Below are 13914 nucleotides of genomic sequence, written 5' to 3' on the forward strand. Positions count from 1 at the left end.
TCATTTTTTGTTGTGCTTCTGCCTTCAATCTGCAGGCACTGAAGGCAATATTTGGCAAGAGCTTTCACACAGTAAAACTCAAAAAAGCCCAACACAATTTTACTCAAAGGAACTGCAGTTACTAAAGGCATTTAATACGTCTTTAAAAATCTTTTCTATGTGATCACAGTCATTGCTGCACATCAGATAAAAGGCCTGTAATGTTTCAGCCATAAACTGTACCTCTGGACCCCTTCCGTATTTCCCCTGAAGGAAATCCTAATAAAGACTCCAACTTCCAGCCCCTAACTGATGAAAAATTCTGTGATACTGTCTCCAGATCAGACTCAGAAATTTACTGGAATCACACTGGCAATTTTTTAGCTATTACAGAGATCATTTTTTTGTGCTATGGAGGAAAACAAAGGACACATTCACGATTGTAGTTCAACTGCATAAAGTAGCGCTCACTAAAACATATCAAACATCATTCCTCAATTTCTATCATTCCCACAATTAAATGCATACTTATCTTTTTTCTGGAGTTGAAAAAACCTTACGTTAAATATATACAGGTGATGAGTTTCAATAAAAAGATCACAGCATCTCTGATTTTGTTCTCTCGGGATTACCTTCAGACCAATAGGTTCTTAAAACAATATCTTATTTATTCAGAACAAAAGCATTTAAAAGACAACACATTTTAAAATTAAGAAACATCTTACACAAACACCTACTCTACATTCAATTATCGATACACCATCCGGAAAGACTGGCAAGTCTAAAATACTTCTAGTCCTTTCATTGGTGCCAAGTCTCTTACTGGAAGTCGGACACATTACTGCACTGAGGGGACCCTACAGAGAAATTGAAGTTTTTTGATGCCTCATCTTTTGAGTCAGGTCATAGTACTCTCACTTCCTTCTTGCTAGTGAAGTGAAAGTTCAGCCTGATTCCTTAAGTATTTCAGTATTGTCATCAATGTCTAGTATACCCAGTGATGACGACTTCTACAGGAGAAACCTTCTACAGCATACGACCACATTTTCATGAAAAGAGGAAGAAAAAATGCTGCAAGAGCGTAATTAAAACAGGTTACATAATCACCTGTAGGTGATCCTGTTAGAATCCTGAGAAGCAGGATCCTAACTCCACATTTCCATGTCTAAATTAAGCTATGTGGGATTTTTTCATCCAACGTTTTACTGCTAATACAAACTCACACTATTTGTGTATGCCTCCGACCTTAATACTGCCTTAATCACATTTTTTGGAGGCTTCTATCAAATTGATGAGTACCTTCTCTCCAAAAATTTCCTTTTCTAACTCAGAATCTAAAGAGAATGTAAAGAACAAAGCAGAAGATAAATTGTATCATCACAGAAACCCAAAAGAGTAACACTTAAAATTTTCAGATTCTTTTTAATTTAAGGCTTAAAAAATTTATAGTATAATAGCGCATAAAGGACATGGGGATAAAACAGCACGGAATTACCTGGATATTCCTGGGGGAAGGAAGAAACAACTACAAAAAGCAGCCTTCAAACTAACAGCTGAGAGCAGCAGTTTAAATATCTATGGAAAAGACACTGAACAGAAGGTCTAAAGATATAACCAATACGTGTTTTGCACTGATATATAAGGTCTCCATATTTGTAGCTTGTACGCACACTTCAATAGAAAGGTAAAATGCAGTGATTCATACAGCAGAAAGTCTTTACCATAACACTAGAATTTCAGCTTTCTCAAACCAAAAAAACCCAAACAAGGCATGCCTTACTGTACTATCTGAATAGGACCATACAGAACTTAAACATGTAACATTCAGAAGAAAGGCGTAGAAGAAACACACAGGTATGAAGTCCTCTTTACAACTGAACAAACTCTCACCATTGCTTCAATTAGCTTACACACTCCTCAACAACTTCAGCAGAATTCTCAGATGGAGAAAGGCTGTTTGACTTTTGTAAGAATCATCACAAACTTGAAATTCCCCCCAGAAACTGTCACCTACTATACACTGAATAGGAAATGAAAATAGATTAGTATGTTACATGAAATCTCAACAGCTAGCAGCCATAGAGATGATCCTGTGCCCTCACACATGCTAATGCAGCTTCACCTTCCCTTGCACTCAATAGCATTGCTTTGATCCCATGGTGACCCTGTTCACGTAACTAAACCGGCAGAAAACAACCAACTCCAGAAAAAAGGATGCTTCTCCGCAAAGAATGAAAGAAGGGAAAAAAGAAAATAGGGGCGTAAAATTGTAACCTTGACAGTGGCAACAAGCCATTAGATCTGTTTAACTAATTATTAAGATACTAGAATACCAGAAAATTAACCTTTGCAGTACAACATTCTATAATGATAGCTGACTTTAAACAGAAGCTGGATACTTAACTGTCTTTAGCATGCTTAGAAAATTTGTTAGACAATATCAACCCAGTCTCAGCATATAAGCCTTAAATTCTCAAAAGCATTTAGGCATCTACTCCTACTAACTTCTATGACTGGGAACCTAAACACCTTTGCAGAGCTTTAGATACTAATTGCTGCTAAATGTATAGACGCTATTTTGAGAAGAAAAAACTGAAAACCTTAAAACCCATTGGTAAATGGCTTACATGTATTGGGTGTGCAGCTAAAGTATATCAAGATGATATAAACTACAAGTAGATCAACCTCTCATTTGTAAAACACAGGCACATACTTGGGCAGCTAAAAATAATAGCCAAATTAGAGTTGATGCAGACTCATCAAAAAGATAGCACCAATAAAATCAAATCTCAGCTGTGTCATTAATATATTGACTAGAACAATCCAATGACATACTAAAATGATATTCAAATACATTTGGCTGGGAAGAAAACCAAAAAGATTACCCTTTTCTTGTTTCTTCTCATTACTTTTATTACAGTAACTTACTTCTTACACGAAATCCATGATGAATGAATTCAATTAGTAAAAAGATTTTTAGAAGTAATAAAAACAGGATTTGTAATTTTAGGAACAATATTTATAGCTCCAAATCTCCGATTTAAAAGCTTTCCTGACATTCATAAATTATTTAAGAAAACAAACTTATTATTCCAAAGAAACAAAAAAGGATTATTTCAAAAGGTATACAATTTAAGACAATCTAAAGCATTGCTGAGCAGCTGATGCAGCTGAATAACAATAGTCTCCTGCACAGGTGTTGGCATGTTCTGACTAAGCTCCTAACCACAGCTGTGGCACATACAGCCTGTTTTACTGCCACTGAGACCGTCTACTCATACAGATTACCAGATGGTGGCTGGAAGCTTACTGTGTGTGTATCCTGATGAAAATGGAAATAAAACTACACACAGATTGTAAAGAGCTCCCTGCTATGATTCTCAGACCAAAAAATCAGTTAACTTAGCACCAAGGTTAAGAATATATTCGAGTATATTGGTTCGTTTGGTTGTGTTTTTATAAAGAATACAGGAGTTATGGAATACAGCACAGGACATATCCAATTAACCTTAAATGTGTTCCAAATATTGTCAGCCTTCCCCTCTCATTCTTTTTATGTTTACACAGCTTCTAAAATACTTAATTAGTACATAATAGGCTGTCTTCCATTAAAATAAAACAGAACTCTATAAATAAACAATAGTGCCAACAAAGCCCTTTCAGCTTCTCTTCATTGTTATTTCCAAAACTACTTTAGTCTGGGTGGATTTTTGAGATCAAAGCAAGTCTACATACACTGGTTGTTCAAAGCTTTGGTGGCAGGCAAAAATTGGCCATGAACTATTAGTTTGCGAAACAGAAGAGAAGCTGGAGAGGCAAGATCAGAACAAGGGAAGTTTAGTCAACAACAGAACAGGAGCAGCAGAAGAAAAAGTTGCCAAAGCCTTACAATCTGGAACTCAAGAGAACACCTCTTTCTAATTACTATTAATGTTTGGACAAAAACAATCACTTAACAACTGACCGTATATCAGAAATTCCAAGTAATATACACTCAGAAGGAGGATTTTTTTCTTCCCAAAGGATAATATTCAAAAGTAAAACCAGCTCCTATTTAATCTCTATCTTCATTACTATTTTTCTTACTTGTAATAATGCAAAACCAAGCACAGTATCTTCACATTAACCAACCCTGTGATCTATGCTGAAACACATAATTGGGGTATTCTCCCTAACTATTACATTAACATGGATATGTGCTGCTCTTTCTGATCATTTTATCTGCTAGGTCCAAGCCAGGGCATGTACACCATATAGCATAGCAACAATTTTTACATGAAGTGTGAATAAGGAGGCTTGTGAATTTCTTTACTATTACAAACATCCTTTTATGCCCATTTTTTTTAGGCTATGGGCATGAAAAATGTATACATAAACAACTGAGAGATGTCACAGCTACATGCATTGCTCCTAAATTAGCTACAAGAGCTAAGTATTCTAAACAAAATTTAAAAAAAAAAAATCCGCATACATCAGAAGTGTGGAATTTTCACATTAACAAATACCACTGGTACACATGACTAAATTTTTAAAAACACTATGTATAGTGATTTTTTTCTTGTTTATTTGTTCTTTTATTTTTTAACCTATAAAAATTTGTGGAAAATGCTTTTAACAGATTTAAATCACAGCAAACAATCTCAGTTTTTGCTGTATTGCTGCAAGAGAACAATTTATTTACAGGTGCTACAGAAACATTGGGTAGGTTTGCTTTCTACCACGAGTGAAGCATTCCTGCAAAATTAAAAGCAGCTTCAGATGTATAGTAAATTAAATATCTGATTGGCTGACCTGCTTTGGATGATTTACAATATATAGCACATTTTCTGAACTGTATATACACAAGATGATAAAAACTTGTAAACCTAAATACAGAAAACTGTTGCAAAGTATACAAGAGACATGTAAACTGAAGCCGTCCACTGAGTATATGGTAATATTGCTATCACTTCAGCATGTTTTGGCCTGTGTTTTGAGTAACAGAATACTATACTTGACTTTCAAACTTGTGTAAATAACTTTTTAATTCAGCACCTCAGTTGAAAGAATTTAGAGTATTTGCAAAGAGAGTAGAAGTAGGAAAGAGAAGGATAGCTGTTAGGGAGAAAAAAGGAGGACTGAAAGAAAACAGAAAAAAAAGTGTTCTTTTAGATCAGATGTGAAACCACTTGAGTACAAAAAAATACATTGTGCTTTTTCCCCCAAAGACAAAGCTCGGAGAGATCATAGCCAAACTCCACAGGAAGACATTAGACTGCACTTATATAAAAACAAATACTTTTGCAATATAATATGAAAACATTCTTAATGCGTCCACAAAATTGTTGTCTGTTGTAGAGTGTATGCTGTTTAGCAGTTGTGCTTTACACAAGTGGTTGCATTTAACAGCAGCAGATTTGATCCACCTTTACTGTCTAAACATCACTCTGTGAAATTATTTCAGTTCCACTGGCATAAAAACCCCACCTGTATATACATCATTACAGGTTCCTTTCCAGCAGAAATCCTTCACCAAGGAACCTTTCCTCAGGAAAGCAAAACCCTTACAGGCAGAAGGGAAGGTGTTAAAATCTGACAATTGTTCAGTGATCTGTATAAAGTGAGCTGGTGTTAAGGACAAAGAAAGTATAAATGGGGGTAGAGGGCAGCAACCTGATAGGATCTCAGACAACACAGAAAGGCCAACAATAGCTTCTCTCCATCCCAGTCATGTTTCTCCTGAAGACTGTGGAGATCATAAGTTTTTAGTACTGTCAGAACTCAGTCTTCCTGCTGAGAGAGATTTCACTTTTGTTATTGCATGTAAGAGAAGATAAGATCAACAAATCCATGATTCTACAACTAGTTTTAACCATGATCAAACCTGTTAAGCCTCGATTTGAACTGGAAATCCAGTTATGAAGAGTCCTGTGACCCATTATCTTCATAGTATGTGACACTCCAATGGAAAATGATTAAATTTTCTGGAGGAAATTGTCTGATTATTAATTCATAAACTGTTTGGAATATAGCCTTAACATTTTATTTCATTTTATTGTATTCAAACAAAAACAATTAAGACTTTACTTTCTACTCCCAGAAGTACTGTTTGAATATAGAAGACAAACAACCCTGAACATGATGAGAACTGCATGTTCCTGCCAGAGTACTTATGGTATGTTAGAGAGATTCGTTACCATGAAAACTAAATGCTAATGTTGAATTTCATTTTCCTTAAAGTGATGTTTACATATGCAAAGGCTTTGTTTAAATATTGGGGAAAAAGATTGAAACACCAAAGTCCATAACTTAGTATAGAATAGCTAATTTAAAATATAAATACCACAGTTCGTGAGCACCTGAGCCCTTCCTTCCAGATTTTACAGGTCTGAGTGCTTATTTTATATTTCAGTCACATTTCAGTAATTTGAAAGGGATCTAGTTTTATGCATGAATAATTTAAGCTGAACTACATTAAAACAGAAAAACAAAAAACAATTAGTATTGTTAACTTTGGCCTCATTTAATCTACTTTTCAGGGGGTAAGTATATATGCAGTAGTTCACATATTGCCCTTCCTTTTAACCACATCCCTGGACACCAATGTAAGTTAACTGCTAAATTTTATATTGCAAATGTTTCTTCTGGAAGAATATTTCTTTAAAAATACAGTGGTCATTATTTCCCCAGTTCAAATGCATTTACCATTCTGAACATTTTGACTTGCAATTGTATTATCAATTACAATTAACACTTTTATATGTATTTTATCAACACCCAAAAATACCAAAGCAGATCATTGTTTTGTTGTATTGGAAACTAAAACTATGTATAGAGGGTTCCAGAATTATTACATAACTCTTCCCACTTCTTGCATTATAAATTTTTTGTTATGCAACAGACCTTAAAAAACAGAAGAATTATAATTGGAAATAGACTTCTGCGGAATTTAGATTTTTCCTCTCACACACACAAAAAAATCCCTTCTTAAAAACAATCAACATTTTTCAAGTGTAATGAAGTTTGCATCAATAACATCATAATCAATATACCCAACCAAGGGTGCACTGCTATATATGTCTTGTGCAGTGCAGCCTAATGATACTTAGTGATTTCTCTTTCCTTTAAAAGAATAGAGACCTTGGCAAAAGTTAAACATTCAAAAGAGCATTACAATTGCACAGTTACAGAGAGAAGTTGTACTGGCAGAATCCCATTTGGTGGCATTTCACCTAGCATGCTTCAAAAAGTGTGCTGTAAGCACTGCACATTTGTTAGTGAAGGAACAAACACAACTAAACCATTCTCCTCCTTCACCCCTCCAAAATTCCCAAACAATTTCCAAGAGAAATTTTAATGTCCTAACACTTTAATTAAAGGGAAAACAAAGCATTATTCCAGAGTTAATTAAATTACTCAATTATGGTCTCAAAGGCCAAACAATGCTGACATTACTAATAGTTGTACAAGCATCATTCTGCTACCCACTGTGCACGCTTTGTATGCAGGCTAGGGAAAGCATTGCAGGAACTTCTGTGGGATAAAGGAAACCCTTATGCACAGCACATTTCCCAGCTCTCCCCATTTGACAGGGCTGTCTGTCCTGAGAAAGAGAGCAACAGCAACAGCTATCAATAAAAATAAAGAAAACCAAACATTTTTAAATCTTTTTTTTAATATATAAATTCTTTATATTTTTTACATTTTCTCAGTAACATTCAAAGGTTTTTTCTTAAATTAAATATAATTTCAGTAGGTCCCTTTTCCAGGAAATAAAAGCATTTGCATTTAAAAAGTAGCAATTTTATTATCAGCAGTTCTTGCAAATAATTATAGCAAGAGTGAGATTCACAGTCTCACAAAAGACAGGCTATTATTCTAAAATCTGTTACTATTTACACTCAACTACAGAAAGAAATATATGAATATGCAAAGCATATCTACAATTAGAATTAGGATCAAATGCATTTTACTTTCCAACATTCTTCTGTATTTGTTTTCAGTCTTGGGGGCCTGTTATTTTATTATTCTTAGCAGCAAGTAATGACTCAAAATAAGCAATGTTCTTTAGCACAAAGAAACTCTTTGGATGCTCTGCAAGGTAATTTTGTCAAGTACCAATGCCTTCAAATATCAAACAATCTATTTGTAGAAATGCATGGCTTTGGGTGTCTTGATTTAACAAAGCTGCAATGATGGATGGAAAATCATATCCATGTTGTCTTTTATAAATTTTTCTTGCAGTTGTATGAATTTTTTTTTCTATACAGCTTTATTTGTAGCTAACATTCTTAAACTTTTTCTTATTTTCTCCATGTATGTCTGTCATACTTAAATACACGTTCACGCAAAGCCTAAAACTAAAGCCATCATCACATCATCTATTACATACAGAATATCACACACAAAATAAAACAAAAGCATGGATTTAATCTAAAAAAAAAGTTTTTTTCTTTTCACCATTTTCGAGTCTATAGTAGGAGTTTTTAAAAAAATAAAATGTTACCTAACAAAATATGTACTTCTTTTAAACTAAATTCCATCAAAATCAACTAAAGAACACTTTTTAGCTTATGTCCACTTAATCTTGGACCATATTCTTAACATTTGAGTCACAGGACATTAATTCCATAAGTAGAAGTAGAGAGGCATCATATTCTAAAGATACATATTCTTTGCTGCTTAATATCCACTATCACCACAATAATGCCAGCTCCCACCGTGTATCTGATGACAGCCCCACTGCACAAGAAGCTGCACGTGCTGTACTTGTTCTAGAGCCACAGTCATGCTCATCAGTTCACAAATACACATTTGCTGACTGGCATATCTTCTTTCCCATCTGCAGGCACTACTGCTGAGTCCTTCCCCTTTCCCCAGCCATCAAGTCTAATGGGAATTATAAAAACTTATTTTGATATTGCTATTCTTTAATAGAAAGGTAAAAGTGGCCTGCTATTTTAGGGCAAGGCAGAAAGCTTCTTCCCTTAAGTACTATTTTGGGGGGAAAATCAAACTAATAATGACAGCTAAACAAATCCTCTGCTGGTCAACCAGTAGTGCATCCCCTTTCCCAAGGGGACACTGCACCTATATTATTCCTCAGAAAAACCTGTCTATCCTATTCCAATGACAAAACCTCCCCTAGGCAGTCTATTCCAGTGCTTCACTATATTTACTGCCATAAATTTTGTTTAATATGTAATCTGAATCTTTCTTATTGGATTTCTACTTTATTACTCCTTGTTCTAACAGGTTGTTTTGTTGTTTGTTTGTGGTTTCAGGTTTTTTTAAAAGAATTCTTTTAGATTTTAAGAACATATCCTGTATCCCCTTAGTGTTCTTTTCTGTAGACTACGCAATTTCACTTTTCACCTTTTCTTTGACAGTTGTGTTTCATAGACTTCTAATCATTCTTATTGCTCTATTGTAGATGCTCCCACTTGTCTCCTGAAGAGCTTTGATCAAACTGAACACAATACTGCAGCCAAAGCTACATGCCAACTGAACAAAGCAAGAGGAATATTCCACATCCTCCATACAATATTCCTGGTTTACTCTGCAGTGTGGTGTTCAGCTGTTCTGCAATATTATGTCATTGTTGACTCATGCTAAGCTTGCTTTATACAACCAACCCTAGAGCCTATTCTAAATAAAAGCTATTTGATCAACTCTTTATCTTCTTGCTCTGTACTTATACATTTGATCATTTTTTTAAAGGTAGAGTTTTGTACCTTTTCTTATACTGCATGTTATTTCCTTAGACCAATTAGCCAATAGGTCAAGTTTTGAATCGTACTCCTATCTTCAATTGTGCTTGCTATTCCACCCCCACCAAACCCAGTTCACTTGGTCTGCAAGTTTAGTCAGCGTATTTTCTGTTCTGTTTTCCAGATCATTAATGACAACATATCCCAGCAAAAGCCTATTCAATATATCTGCATGTTGCCATTCCAATCTGCTTTCCATTAATTTAGGAAAATTTCTGTCAGGCCAGATTTCCACAGCTGCTAATAGGAACGAGCTGTGAGACAGTATCCAAAGCCTTATTAAAAACATAAGAGCTCTTATATCTTAAGAATAAGATAAAGTTACATTTACTGCTCCTCTTCTATCCGTGAGACCTCTTATCCTGTTATGGATGCAATTTAAACTGGATTGAAACACTTTTTCCTTGCAAATCTGTTTTCACAGTTACTTCTTTTCCTGGTTTCTTTCAGATGTTCAGTAAAGTTTCATTTATTCATTACAAATTTCCTTGGGAATTTAAGTTATACTGTCTAGTCTACAACTTCTTAGCTTTTACTTTTTATCTTATTTGAAATACAGATATTGTATTTTCTTTTCCCTTCTCTAGACTGAGGTCTTATATCTTTGTAACCAGTATTAATTTTCTTAGCTATCTGTTCGAAGTTTTACTATACCAGTGAAGAACTGCAGAAATAAGTATTCCCTGTGTTATCTGTCAGTCATCTTCTCTCTACTGAATATCAAATCAGTGCTTTCTTAGCAACCTTACTACAAACACAAAATGATTGCCTATTTCATTTATGACCCTTCCTAACTCTTTTGGGACCTCATCTTTCCGATTCTGTCCCAATATGCCTGTATTAATTTATATTCAAGCTCAACAATCTGATTAAGTAATCATTTGGTTTTAGCTTCCCTTCTGTTTGAGAGCACCGAAACAGTAGTTCTTCTAAATTTTGTATACTTTCTTCCATAGAACTGAGGAGAAACTTGGGGTTATACATGCATACATGTGATATTTTGACCCAAAGCCTTATTAATTACAAAAACTATGTTTGTATGATCATTGGATTTTACTTCTGTATTTTTTTAATATAACATTGGCCATAATTTGAAAAGCTGTTCCACAGGAACAGATAATGCATCGACTCCAGAAATGTCCAATGCACCTTTTGATAAGTTTTACACCAAATAAAACTTCAGAAAATTAAATTGTGTTGTAATACATTATATGTGGAAATAGAATTTACCAAAAATAAAGAAGCTGCAATCGCCCTGCTAATAAATAATAAAAGCAATCAAACATAGAATGTACTCTGTGAGGAACCTGAGAGAATAAAATTATAAAAATAGGAAAAGTGTATTTCAGCAGGATAATGAAAAATCACATTATCAAAGGTTCTCTACAATTTTAATGACCTGTGAGTGTATTTTAATTAATTTAAATGTTTAAAGCAGTACTCTATGCACATTCTTAATCTAAGAATATTTATGCTATTGATACTGCTTTCTAAGGGGTAGATATGTAAACAGTTTAGCCTAATTGCCTGTTACCGTATAATTTAATTGAGTCTTGTAACAAAGATTTTAAAATTGGGAGAATACATTCTCTCTCAGAAAAATACCAGTTGCTTTTTCACTGACAAAATTCATATCAAAGGGACCCTAGGTTTTAAATTACATGTCAGCTTTTACAGGATATTACGATAACACAATATATGTCTGTCCTTGAAGTAAATGTTCTAGCTCAGCTATGAGTCATATTTGCATCTACTTAAAAGTAAGCACAGGCTTTTGTTAGATCATTATTTAGCTACAAGACACAGAAAAGATCTTAAATCATTTTCATCACCATAGTTCACTCCTATGTAACAGTACAGTTAATACAAACATTTATGATTTTGTCTCAAGGATAGAATTTCATGACAATATATTTGCTTTTTACTGAACGTGATATAATCCAAATGCCTAAATTTTAAAATTGGATAAACTTTTCACTCTGAACTAATGTAAGCTTTAAATGTTCACTTACATTTACTGAAAAGAGCTAAACAATATTTGACAGTGAATTTTACCTAGATTTCCCATATTTTCTGTTTTCTTTTTCTCTATTTTGTCATAAATGCACTGTTTGAATACAGGTTTTTTAATTGCATTTATTTCTTCTATATATTCCTCACCTGAACTCCATGGAACCGACCAATTTATGGTCTGACTCTTACTTCCTTTATGGTATAAAGAAAATTTAAATGAAGTGTAATCTTTATCTGAATACATGTAAATCAATTTTGCCCCCCCCCCCCCCAAAAAACATTTAAAGTGTTATTTTCATTATTGTAAATGAGAACAAGACTATTATTTATGGTACATTCTTCAATAAAGTCATTGCCATGTTGAATCATTGCAAGAAGGAATGTAAGTCACATAAAACATGGCAGAATTTAAAAGATCTTTTGATATAGGTCAAAGGAGATGAGGCACCACACAAGTTTGATTCCAAGTATCACAAAATGATCTAAGGAAGGCAAGGCACTCATTTATACCTAATCCCTTTCACTAGAACAAATACTCAGACAACTAAACTGTTGAGTAAGAATGCACTATTTTAATAAAATAATATAGATTAGAATTGCAGTTCAATAAATGTGCACTACAGGACAGAGTTCTGTGAGTATCTTTGTGTCGTGGTTTAACCCCAGCCAGCAACTAAGCACTACGCAGCCGCTCACTCACTCCCCCCCTGCAGTGGGATGAGGGAGAAAAATCTGGAAAAGAAGTAAAACTTGTGGGTTGAGGTAAGAACGGTTTAATAGAACAGAAAAGAAGAAACTAATAATGACAATGATAACACTAATAAAATGACAACAGTAATAATAAAAGCATTGGAATGTACAAACGATGCACAGTGCAATTGCTCACCACCTGCCGATCGACACCCAGTTAGTCCCCAAGCAGTGATTCGCCCCACCCCTACTCCCCCCAGTTTATATACTAGATATGACATCACATGGTATGGAATACCCTGTTGGCCACTTTGGGTCAGCTGCCCTGGCTGTGTCCCCTCCCAACTTCTTGTGCCCCTCCAGCTTTCTCACTGGCTGGGCATGAGAAGCTGAAAAATCCTTGGCTTTAGACTAAACATTACTTAGCAACAACTGAAAACATCAGTGTTATCAACATTCTTCTACTGAACTCAAAACATAGCACCTTACCAGCTACTAGGAAGACAATTAACTCTATCCCAGCTGAAGCCAGGACACTTTGTTTTAAACACAATTTTAACTCACCCCTTCACCCTCTACAGACTCATCATTCCCCCCGCCATTTATTTCTAACAGCCTAAGAAATAAGACAATTCACATGCAGTATAGAAGGTAGCATTCTTTGTCAGGGGAAAGAAAATAATTAGAAATAATAGATCCAGGAAATGTGAAGTGAAAAAAAGGTATTTTTGCATTGTTGGAAAAGGTGTTAGTCTCACACCTAAAGTTTTAGATTATTGCTTAGCCATGGTAAAATCTAGTACATTCAAACATGCCCATATTTTCTGATATCTTATTTCTGGAGCTACTCCAGTTTTCTAATCCATTGATTAAATAAAGACATCAGGGCCTCTGGTAAGACTCATTTGGGAAACATAAGATGTGCAGAAACACAGATGCTGGCCAGAACCAGTCAACTAACAGTGCTCATGAATTTCAAAGAACAAGAAAGAACCAGACAGGCATACTACCTGTGTAGAGCTTATATATTCTGGGGGTGAAGCATAATTCCACTGAAGTTTACTATAAAAATCCTGATGACTTCAGTAGAAACAGGTAGAAAAAAATAAGATTTCATAAGCCAAGATAAACTCATCTGATCACAAGTCAAAATGAAAAGAAGAGAAACCTATAAGAGTCTAAGATGGAAGTTTCTAACCACTGAATGAAAAACAGGGAAGCTAGAGATGGACTGACTGGCAGGTGCCTCAGTAATACTCAGATACTAATAGGTGGGAAGACAGTACAGAGAATTATTTCCAATATGTGGTGAGAAGTATTTCAGAAAGCAACTGAATATATATTTATTTTTTTTATTTGGAGGTTCAGGAGAATGAAAAGGGATGAAAACAGAAATAAAATGGTATGTTTGTCAGAGGAGAGGTGTGTTGCCAGTATCAGATAGAGGAAATGCCCTTGCAAAACCAGATAGAAACATACAAAT

The 13914-nt window shown here is 34.7% G+C and overlaps 1 protein-coding gene across 1 annotated transcript in view; it reads right to left on the reverse strand.

Annotated features, from left to right (window-relative positions):
- The window catches only part of LOC128144185 (sperm-associated antigen 16 protein-like), a 58778-nt gene that overhangs the window by 8682 nt on the left and 36182 nt on the right, over positions 1-13914 (reverse strand). The gene's annotated exons all lie outside the window — the stretch shown is intronic.

This window comes from Harpia harpyja, chromosome 7 (assembly GCF_026419915.1).
Source record: "Harpia harpyja isolate bHarHar1 chromosome 7, bHarHar1 primary haplotype, whole genome shotgun sequence".
NCBI lineage: Eukaryota > Metazoa > Chordata > Aves > Accipitriformes > Accipitridae > Harpia > Harpia harpyja.